Below are 12,032 nucleotides of genomic sequence, written 5' to 3'. Positions count from 1 at the left end.
AGCGTATGGTCTGAGCACTGACAGGCTGACCCCCCACCCCTTCAACCTCTGCAGCAGCTATGCTGGCATCACTCATACGTCTATTTCCCAAAGACAACTTCTGAATATGACGCCGAGCATGTGCACTCAACTTCTTTGGTCGACCATGGCGAGGCCTGTTCTGAGTGGAACCTGTGCTGTGAAACCGCTGTATGGTCTTGCCCACCGTGCTACAGCTCAGTTTCAGGGTCTTGGCAATCTTCTTATAGCCTAGGCCATCTTTATGTAAAGCAACAATTCTTTTTTTCAGATCCTCAGAGAGTTCTTTGCCATGAGGTGCCATGTTGAACTTCCAGTGACCAGTATGAGAGAGTGTGAGAGCGATAACACCAAATTTAACACACCTGATCCCCATTCACATCTGAGACCTTGTAACACTAACGAGTCACATGACACCAGGGAAAAATGGCTAATTGGGCCCAATTTGGACATTTCCACTTAGGGGTGTACTCACTTTTCTTGCTAACAGTTTAGACATTAATTTCTGTGTGTTGAGTTATTTTGAGGGGACAGCACATTTACACTGTTATACAGGTTGTACACTCACTATTTTACATTGTAGCAAAGTGTAATTTCTTCAGTGTTGTCACATGAAAAGATATAATAAAATATTTACAAATATGTGAGGGGTGTACTCACTTTTGTGAGATACTGTATATACAAATATATACATCTTTACAAATGTATAACTTTGTATGTTAAAGCCCTTTGTCTGCCTGTTATTCTAACACCTGAGACCTCATATCTATGAGCCCTTATAACTTTTGTGTGCAATATTTTTTTAAATAATTGTTATCAGATAGTGTTATTATGAGTATAACTGTACTTTGTAATGTATTTTTCATTTATTTTGTGAAATAGTTAACCAGAGCTCTGACCTCTGATGATGCAGTAATCATTCTAGTGTAAATCACTTGAGGGCAATCGTGTTTACTTTCAACTCATAATACCAGTGGTAAACCCGACAAGTGTAAATATGCGAAAAAAAACTTAAACTGTTAGCGCTCCACTCGTAATCAAGAATTTATGCTGTTTTGAAGGCAAAGGGTGGTCACGCCAAATATTGATTTGATTTAGATTTTTCGTTTGTTCACTCACTTTGATAAAAAAAAAAAAAAGAACTATTAACGTTTCTTTTTTGAAAACTTTCTTACTTTACAGAATTTTGTTCACAGTTGCCTTAAACTTTTTGCACAGTAGTGTAAATATTCATTCAGTTACCTGGTATTTTTAAAACAAAGCCATTCCTAAGTCAGCAAGTTGTCCTGTGATATTAGTGAATGTGAGACGCTATTAGTTTGACAGCGCATGGTGATAAACTCTTTGTTATGCATCTTCCTTAAATCTTGACACTTATCAATTTGACATGACTTACAAATTATAACTTGAAACTGGTGAAGGCATTATTATAAAATACAATTATATAAAACAGTCATAGGAGTGGAGAACTTTAAAGAGAAAGTGAGGATCGTAAATAACTGGTGAATTAATGTGAAGATAAAAATTGTAGGAAAGGTGTGACTAGCAAAATCGTAGACGCTGCAGAAAGATGAACAAACATTAAAATAAAAACAGATCAGATGATCACCCAGATAAAAATTAACAGTGTTCTTCCAAGACCTATTTAGGGCTAGATAACAAGTGGAGCTCTATTTAAAAAATGGGCCGGCTTCTATGCATCACATGCCTGCCTTTTCAAATAAAAATACCAAGAGAACAAAGAAAAAATGATAATAGGAGTAAATTAGAAAGTTGCTTCAAATTGCTTGATCTATCGGAATCATGAAAATTTTATTTTAACTACACTATTCCTTTAAGTAATATTTATAAATAACAGACAATGTTATATGTTTCAAAGTTCTGGAGGCCATATCTTCAGAAGGATATAAACAAACTAGAATCTGTGCAAAGGAGCGCTACCAAAATGGTACATGGTCTGAAAAATAAAATGTACCAGGAGAGGCTCAATGACCTAAATATGTATAGCTTAGAGAAGAGAAGGGAGAGAGGTGATATGATAGTAAGTTTCAAGTATATTAAAGGGCTTAGTAAAACTGAGTCAGTGAGTATTTTCATAAAAAGAAAAATTCAAGAACAAGAAGTCATGATCTCAAGCTGAAGCAGATTCAGTAATTTGAGGAAGCAATTCTTTACAGAAAGGGCGATTGATTTATGGAATAAACTTCCACAAGAGGTGGAAGTAATGACAAGCACTGTGGGGGACTTTAAGAATGGGACAAGCATAAGGCTATCCTACCAACTAGATAAGTTTATACTTTTAGGTAATATCGGGCAGACTCGCTGGGCCTATGGCTCTTATCTGCCATCAAAATCTTTGCTTTTAAGTAATGACACTGTCCCCAGCCGACTACTTCATAATGCCACCTGGCTGGAAACGTTTTCAGTGAGGAACACTGACACAACATATATGCATATAAATAATGTAACATAATAACATATATTTACATAAGTGGAAGCACCAACTCACTTACATGTGTACAACTACACCTGCACATATACATGAGTACATATATTTAAAAAAATTAATACAAAGGCACAAATATGCATATACACAAAGTTCACAGTATATATATATATATATATATATATATATACACACACACACAGTATATATATATATATATATATATATATATATATATATATATATATATATTACTGTTTTTTAAATTATAATTCCTTTATTTCCCTGACGTTGATCAGCTTCACTTCTGGAAACTCATAAAAACATGTAATTTAATAAAAGAGCTATTACTAGCGCTGCAGAATCTTTTGGCGCTCTACAAATAACCGATAATAATAATAGTGATTACTAAATACTGCAATGCTCTGATGTTTTTACAACTGAATTATTGTACTAACACAGCTACTCAGGAGAAAATGAGATGTAAGTTAAACAAAAAACTAAATAAATAAAAAATAATTTTACTTTAAAAGTTATGATCTTTAAGACTTAATTTAGAAACAAATTGTTAATAAAATGTTTCTAAATAAGTAAGATTCTATTTGTGAGCAGCAAATGAAAGGCTGCCTTACAGTGGGTTTTGTGTTGAAGGTAAAACTATCCTACCTTGCTTTGCTAGAGCAGGCGGAATAAGATACCTGGATATTTAATACTCTATTGGATCAATATAAGTACGTACCATTAAAGGAACCTTTTTTGGTAAAGATCTACACCACAATCTGTGTCTTCTAGCTTCATTAGAATGTACAATTACATTTATCTACATTGAAATGCACAACAAAAATTTGCTCTGTAGTTTTTGTCCGGGTTCAGTGACCATAAAACTTTCAGATCCACTGATATGAAAGGGTTAAAGTTTAACTTGCCAGGAAAGTGTGTAAACCCTATGTTATGTGTCACTCATTAGCTTGTAGCTGTACAAGAAGCCACAATATATACAGTAATAAATCATTACCAAGGGGAGCAGTAGGGAGTGTAGAATTCCAAAATAGGAAAAACTCTATAAGCAGAAGGACAAACACTACATATGTACTTGCTTTGTCTCCAGCTGCCATTAGGCATCACACTTCAAACCCACTAAAGTTCTATATACAGCTCTATTCATTGTCAAATAGCACAACATATACAAATACTTAGTAGAGACATAAGACAGCATTGACCTGAACTTCCCTTGTTGAACTATACATCTGTTAAGAAACTGGGGCCAACTATTTGTTTGCAGTGTCTGAAAGAGTTAACAGAGATTGAATTCATACCTTATCTAAACGGGCACAAACAGGCACCGAGTCCATTGCAAACTTCACAGGATGAAGGGCAAGTAACCGAGAGGAAAACAGACACATGGGGGAGGGTTTGCAATAGAAGGGAGGGTATAAGAGAGAGGAGGGGCAGAGAGAGGAAAAGGGGAGAGAGGAAACAGGAGAATGAAGGGTGGAGAGACGCAGAAGAACAGAGAGAAGAGAGATAAGTAAAGAGCAGAGAAAATACTGATCACAGAAGCTAAAGAAGAGGACAAGACAAGGAGCCCGGGGGGGGGGGGGGGGGGGGGGGGGCAAAGACTATGGTGCCAGTTGTGCACTCACAACACTCTGCCACTGGGCTAGCACCATACTGCCTGGCTTTGTTGGCTATGATCCTAGTGCTTAATCATTTATTTATCTAATGTATCCACTGAATGCGCTCAACGACTAGGGCTCTCCTCTCCTTTTGTAGAAAATTTCAATGAAAGTGTTTTAATAGACGTTTCTATTGTTTGTTAAAGTAGTTTGTGTAATCTATGTAGCATTCCCTGGTATAACCTGCCATTGTAACTCTTTTACTGTTGTATCCTTGTGAGTGTACCTTTGTATAGCACTGCATAAACTCTTGGCGCATTATAAATAACTAATAATAATCCATGTTATATGTCATAGACATAGAGAGAGAGATAGATTCATCTAGATTTCCTAAATACAGTAGAATGGTATAATTAACAAGTGCATAATAAAAAGACGATGCAATAACACCTACTATGTTTTTTAAAAAAGCAGTAGATTTTTTTTTTGCAAATGAATTTTTTTTTCTCCAATTTTCCGGCCCCCTGTATTATGTGACAGACATCAGTCAATCACAGCCTAGTGTAAGTATACACTGTGAGCTTGTGCACATGCTCAGTAGGAGTTTGTATCCCAGAAAGTAAGCATATAAAAAGACTGTGCAAACTTTGATAATGGAAGTAAATTGTAAAGTGTCTTAAAACTGCTGCTCTGTCTGAATCATAAAAGGTTATTTTGACTGAGTGTCAAGTTTAAATCATGCACATTTTTTAATGAAATCATATTTTATATTTATATTTTATTTTACATGATTTATGGTTCTACAGCTCCTTACTTTTTTAGAGGGCTGGTTGCAATACAGCCAGTCAGAGGCTCCATCATCTGAGCCATTAGAATGCATGAGTGAGCACAAATATAGCCATACTGAAATAGCAGCCACTACTAATGCATCACAAGTGTCACTGTGATCAAACTTCTACATTTAACTTCTATATCTGAGTCGTGCAACTAGCGCTGCTGATTGGATCAGCGGTGGTTTCTGCTCTTGACCCGCAGTGCTCTGTGGTTCCCAATCGACACTTCTACTGTGTGTTTAACCCCTTTGCAGTAGGGTTGATAGTCTTAAAATGACATGCTATAACAAATTAGACTATTATGGCACTTTTAACTTTCCCTATGACTTTACCCACTGCAAGTGATTTGAATACAAAGTTGTGCCACGCCAAAAGAGGCAAAAGCTGGTGATCAAATGAATAGCTGGCTCTTCTGGAGCAGATTCCAGGAGAGCAACTTTATGTATTTAACCCTAAAAGAAAAGAAACTTTATTTAAATTTAAACACCCTAATGAAATTGAACATTTTATTTTGACACGTCTGCCCCTTTATTGAACTTGACGTTCAAAGGAAAAGCAACCCTTTTACTGTCAAATTTTGCCAAGAGTTGACTTGTGAAAACTTGCAGTAGTTATGTTGAAAATGTTTCTATTAGCAGTAAAATGTTAAAGATTAAATGAAACTGCACCCTCGGGACACAAAGATCTTTAAACTAATTAAGAAATGGCAACAGTGAATAAAGTGTTTGCAACTAGATTCGAATATTTTTTCTAGAGACCAGTTATAAAATCAAAACACTGATGATCAGTGCAGTGTCATGTAGCCAGTTACTGGCACCACTTATCTGGGTAAGTTTCAATAAATATAGAACAATAACACAGAAATGTATTTAAATGAAAAGGGAAATGAAACCCAATTATTTTCTTTTCACAAGTCAGATAGAGCATGCAATCTTTACAATTGACTTCTATTATCAAGTTTGCTTCAATTTCTTGTTATCCTTTGTTGAAGGAGCAGCAAAACACTTCTGGGAGCTAGCTGAACTTATTGAGTGAGCGAATGACAAGAGGCATGTACAATAGTGCATTGCTGTTTCTGAGTCTACCTAGCTATGCTTTTCAACAAAGGATTTCAAGAAAACAAATCAAGTTAGATAATTGTAAAATGATATGAATCTTGAAAGTTTAATTGTGACTTTTCTGTCCCTTTAATGCCATCAGGAAAAATTACTAAAACGGACACTATAGTCTAAAAATAAAATTCTCCCACTGGCCATATCCTCATCAGGAGCAACAAGGCACTGCGCCTGGCCAGTAGAGTAGAGCTGGTTTTGCGGGTATTAAATGAAAAGTGGAGATTTTTATTTTTTAAACCAAAATTCCTAAAGACATATATCCCATTATTTTCTTATACATAATGCCCCTTTAATTGGCTGATTCACATGAAAAAGTAACAAAGTTCAATAGAGAGCAGAAGAGTTTAGCACAGGGATGTGAGATTTTACCTGGCCCAGCATTAATGAAAGCCCCTCTATTGGGAGGAAAATCAGAATCATAGCTGTCAGAGCAGTTTCACATGTAACCAGTTTTGGTTTCATATAGACGTTTAGCAAGTTTGTCCTGTATGTTACAAACCCAGAAATGGTGAGACTGAACAGTGACACATGCAAAGGGTACAGGGCTCAGACTACACCGATAGCTGCGTATAAACATCAAAACACAAGGAACACCCTTCTGCAATCCATCCGATGACACTATGAGACACGCTTTACACTGCAAAATAAAATCATATTCACACTACTAGGCACAAAATACTTAATAGCATTTCATTGTGTACTATATTATATGTGGTTTCTCTGAATCTCCTCAACAAACCATGTAACATTTAAAGGGACATACATTTTCAGTAGTATGCTGAACACCCCCAGTGTACTACCATGAATAAACTTCTACAAAGAACTCTGTTTAACCCTTTTAAACACTGAGATTAGCCACATGTGTGCATGTGCAGTGCTGATCTCTCTGCTTACTGAGTCACTGATTGGCAAGATTGCAAAGAGGACAGTGCACGGAGTATATACATTGAGTGTGCTGATGAAATGTTAAAAAAGCATTTTTTTTACTAGTCTTTGCTTTGCATACAGTTTACTTCCATGTTCCTTTAAAGGTTTAAAAGTAATTTTTTCTTCTTGGCACTTTACAGAGCACTGCAGACCTGACAGATCACATAGAGCTTTAATGAATCCAGGCCAATAAGTATTTTTTGTTGGCTATTTACAGAAGGCATCTACTCATGTCACTCTGTGATGTTTATCCCTCTGTACAGGAACAGTTTCTGCTACTGATCCCCATCACTATCTGGGACCATGCAGTAAATACAATAGAACTGTGTACTCAATACATGCATAATAAAAAGACAATGTAATAAATAGCAGTAGTTTTACTGACAAATTCAAAAGAAAATCTTCCATTCCCCCCCCATATCATGTGACAGCCATCAGCCAATCACAAACTTATATATGTATACACTGCAAACTCTTGCACATGCTCAGTATGATCTGCTGCTTCAGAAAGTGTGCATATAAAACGATTGCAAACAACTTGATAATGGTAGTAAATGGCAAAGTCTCTTAAAACTCCATAATCTATCTGAATCATGAAAGTTTAATTTGGACTTTAGCGTCGCTTTATGCGCATGTGTTTGATGAAAAAATACATCTTTTGTTAACAAGATTCACAATTCACAAATGGATGAAGAAACAGACAACATACTGCACTGCCATCATGCTGTATGATACGGCTTATACTTACATGCATATGTACGCACACAGACCTAGAATATAAACATAAGGTCCCCTCTCCATCATGCTGTATGATACGGCTTATACTTACAAGCATATGTACGCACACAGACCTAGAATATAAACATAGGGTCACCTCTCCATCATGCTGTATGATACGGCTTATACTTACAAGCATATGTATGCACACAGACCTAGAATATAAACATAGGTTCCCCTCTCCATCATGCTGTATGATACGGCTTATACTTACAAGCATATGTACGCACACAGACCTAGAATATAAACACAGGGTCCCCTCTCCATCATGCTGTAGGATACGGCTTATACTTACAAGCATATGTACGCACACAAACCTAGAATATAAACACAGGGTCCCCTCTCCATCATGCTGTATGATACGGCTTATACTTACAAGCATATGTACGCACACAGACCTAGAATATAAACATAGGGTCCCCTCTCCATCATGCTGTATGATACGGCTTATACTTACAAGCATATGTACGCACACAGACCTAGAATATAAACATAGGGTCCCCTATCCATCATGCTGTATGATACGGCTTATACTTACAAGCATATGCACGCACACAGACCTAGAATATAAACATAGGGTCCCCTCTCCATTATGCTGTATGATACGGCTTATACTTACAAGCATATGTACGCACACAGACCTAGAATATAAACATAAGGTCCCCTCTCCATCATGCTGTATGATACGGCTTATACTTACAAGCATATGTACGCACACAGACCTAGAATATAAACATAGAGTCCCCTCTCCATCATGCTGTATGATACGGCTTATACTTACAAGCATATGTACGCACACAGACCTAGAATATAAACATAGAGTCCCCTCTCCATCATGCTGTATGATACGGCTTATACTTACAAGCATATGTACGCACACAGACCTAGAATATAAACATAGGGTCCCCTCTCCATCATGCTGTATGATACGGCTTATACTTACAAGCACGGCTTATACTTACAAGCATATGTACGCACACAGACCTAGAATATAAACATAGGGTCCCCTCTTTTTAAACTTCACCTACACAGCTGACAGCCCCGGTGGATCAGTGGACCAAATACACTAAGAAGTCTCTGTCTCTCCAACCTTATGGGTCTCAGCAGCCTTTCCAGATTCACCAGTGCTAATGTTATTCTCTGCAGCTGTTTTACAAAAATAATCTTCCCTCTTGGCTTTAGTGAATGATCTGCACAGAATATCACAGAAACAGAGGGAACAAGACTGACTACTTAGTAATAATTTTCAATTAAAAATTATAATATTTTCTACGGTAACTTAGTACCTTAATGGTTAATGGTCTTACAAAGTGCTGGTCTGCAAGTATTTCTGCTTTTAAAGGGACAGTCCACTTAAAAATGTTTTTGTTTAAAAAGATAGATAATCTCTTTATTGCCCATTCCAGTTTTGCACAATCAACACAGACTGCCCCCTTATCTCAGTTCTTTTGACAGGTCTTTAGTTTTTTAGATACCTAGCATACAAATCACATTCATTTTAAAGTGATGCGGCCACATTCATCAGGGAGCAGGGCTGGACAAGCGACTGCTTCTTAAAGTGCCTCACTCACTCTGAACAGGGACAGACAGTGGTCCCTGCCTGGTTACATTAGCTGACTGCAATATGATTAAGGGGGTCCACAGAAAATATCAACAATTAAGCACTGCATTACAAAAATATGTTTTCAAATTATTTAACACTGATATTTTGTTAGTACAGTTCACAAGGGTTTGCAAACCAAAAACAGTTCAGGGATATACCTCTTGAAAGCCTGGTGGAATACATGTTCCTAATAACTAAACATTTCCTCTAAGCCAACCAGTCTCCCCATCTCATGTCCCACCCCTACATTTATTAATACAAATTTACCACCACCAGAAAATAAATAAAATACCAGTTACAGAAAGCTTTTAGCTATTAGCTGTGCATTGGCTTTGTCTGGCATTAATATGTAGAGCACTGGGTTAAGCTGTCTGATTTATCAGTGCTTTATGTTTTCCTTATTTGTGGAATAGGAGTTGTAAGTCTAAAGAATAAAATAATGACTGTCATTCAAGGCAAATAATTTGCGGTAATTTGTAACTGCTCAGCACACAACAAACAATTAGGCAGCACGTGGCAATTATCTAGCCAGGTTCTTAAGAATAGTTTAAAAGGCTGTGGCTTCTGCTTTCTCAATAGAAAAGGAATCTGATAGGATTGAAGAATGTCAGAAAAAGAGAGAGAGAGAAACCTGAGAATATGATCTAAAGTCACTAACTTTATAGCTAAAGTGAGGAAGTGATAACCTTCTCATATAAGTGTTAAGAGTACAGAAGAACAAAGACATCCACACACGCAGCTATCAGGTTTCCTGCCGGGAGCAAACTTACCAGATGTTCTGTTCCTCTGTTATTTTCACATGGTGACATTCCCGACAGTGTTGACTCTCATCAACTACCTGGAAATGTGTTTTGACTCTCACCCAGAGAAGTAATGGTTGGAATGTGAGCTAACCTGCTCCCTCCACCTGTACGTCCCTCCCACAGACAGCAGGCGGGAAGTCACCACTTGCTGCTCTGCCTCACTATTCTGCCTCAGGCACAGTGATCCATAACTCTCACACACTGGTACTTACCTCTTTGTTTCAGGAACGCTCCCCTAGTTTCTAGAGGCTCTTGGGTGTAGGGAGTCAACCTGAAGATCCACCAAGGGCAGGAGATAGAATGTGAGACAGTCTGGAAAGACACAGACAGGGTATTCAGCACCACGTAAGCACTGTGTACACAGCTACCAATTCAGAGTTTTTTTTAAATAGTTAAACTATTTAAAAGCTAATAAACTAAGCAAACAACATTATAATCTGGGAAATAAACAAAAACAAAAATAAAACAGCAATACAAACAGAAGACTGAAGTAAAAAAAATTCCATTAATGTCTTCCAAATTACTTTATACCTACTGCAAAGTATTATAAATGTATGGGAAATTGTTCCTTGATATTTATTTCTGTATTTGAAATAGCTTGTGGTCATTACCTAGGGCATGCTCATAACAATGGACTGAGCTTGCAAGTTAATATAAGTTATTGAAATGCTAATTATGTCTGGGGGGGTTAAATAAGCACAAGCAGTTATTTCACATACAAAATCTCTCTCTCTCTCTCCCTCATACCCCAAATGGGAAATGAAAGGGACTCTGAACCCAATTTTTTTTTTCATGATTCAGATAGAGCATGACATTTTAAGCAACTTTCTAATTTACTCCTATTATCATGTTTTCTTCGTTCTCTTGCTATCTTTATTTTAAAAGCAGGAATGTAAATCTTAGCAGCCAGCCCATTTTAGGTTCAGCACCATGGATAGCGCTTGCTTATTGGAGGCTTACATCTACCCACCAATAAGCAAGCATAATCCAGGTTCTCAACCAAAAATGGGCCGGCTCCTATGCATCACATTCCTGCTTTTTAAATAAAGATAGAAAGAGAACAAATAAAATTTGATAATAGGAGTAAATTAGAAAGTTGCTTAAAATTTCATGCTCTATCTGAATCATGAAAGAAAAAAAATTGGGTTCACTGTCCCTTTAATCAGTGTTTTTGTCTTCTCTTTACTTTTCTTTTATGTGCCCAATTCTTTTGGCAGAGCTAGGAAAGCAGAATAGGGAGTTAAACAAATAAATAAATGTAGGAACAGTTAGTAGTAGATGATGCTCCCTTACAATATCCCACACACATCTGATATTTAGTCCCCCCCACCCCCCAAAAGGATATGCTCCAGAGCCAGCCCTACGTTTACCTATAGAATCTGCCAGAAGTGTGCTGGGATTTGGTAGCCCTATAAGTGTGAATCCAGGAGTTTCCCATTGTGTAAAATCAATTGGCATATCTGAGAAAAATTCTAAAGTTAAAAACAGAAGAGAATTCTGAAAAGACAAAATGATCTGGTAACATTCTGACTAGTTAAATCACTGCACTCCCTCTGCCTACCTATAGAATACATAGTGTTTTAGTATTAGGGTTTCAGCTATGTAGGTGCATAGCTGTCTGACTAATTATCTCAGCCACAGAAGACATAAACATAGTATTGCATTGGCTTGCACACTGTCAGTCGCACACCATCAGTAGGGTCATTAGACTAACAGTGAATATTGCTAACTAGTAACAGGGGTCAGGTGAGTTGTCATGTAACTTGCTGGCTTGTCAGAATCCTGTCACATATATATATATGGCTGACATGACGCCTGCCATCACATATCCTGCACTGTTGTCATATTTTACAGAGATTTCTCCCAACTGCATATACTGATTAGATTAATTACA

At 37.1% G+C, this 12,032-nt stretch overlaps 1 protein-coding gene across 3 annotated transcripts in view; it reads right to left on the bottom strand.

Moving 5' to 3' along the window:
* Positions 1 to 10,450, bottom strand: part of KIFC3 (kinesin family member C3) — a 66,270-nt gene extending 55,820 nt beyond the window's left edge. Inside the window, exon 1 of one of the 3 annotated variants that reach the window (XM_053702676.1) lies at positions 10,351 to 10,450. The gene's annotated coding sequence lies outside the window, so the exon portion shown is untranslated. Of the gene's footprint in view, positions 1 to 3,780; positions 3,894 to 10,105; positions 10,207 to 10,350 lie in introns of those variants that run through there. The other 2 variants (XM_053702668.1, XM_053702661.1) reach the window with 2 other exon arrangements.
* Positions 10,451 to 12,032: the final 1,582 nt, after the last annotated feature.

Source organism: Bombina bombina, chromosome 1, assembly GCF_027579735.1.
Source record: "Bombina bombina isolate aBomBom1 chromosome 1, aBomBom1.pri, whole genome shotgun sequence".
Classification (NCBI taxonomy): Eukaryota; Metazoa; Chordata; class Amphibia; order Anura; family Bombinatoridae; genus Bombina; species Bombina bombina.
Note: the sequence above shows the minus strand (reverse complement) of the source record. Positions and strands in the feature narration are given on the sequence as shown.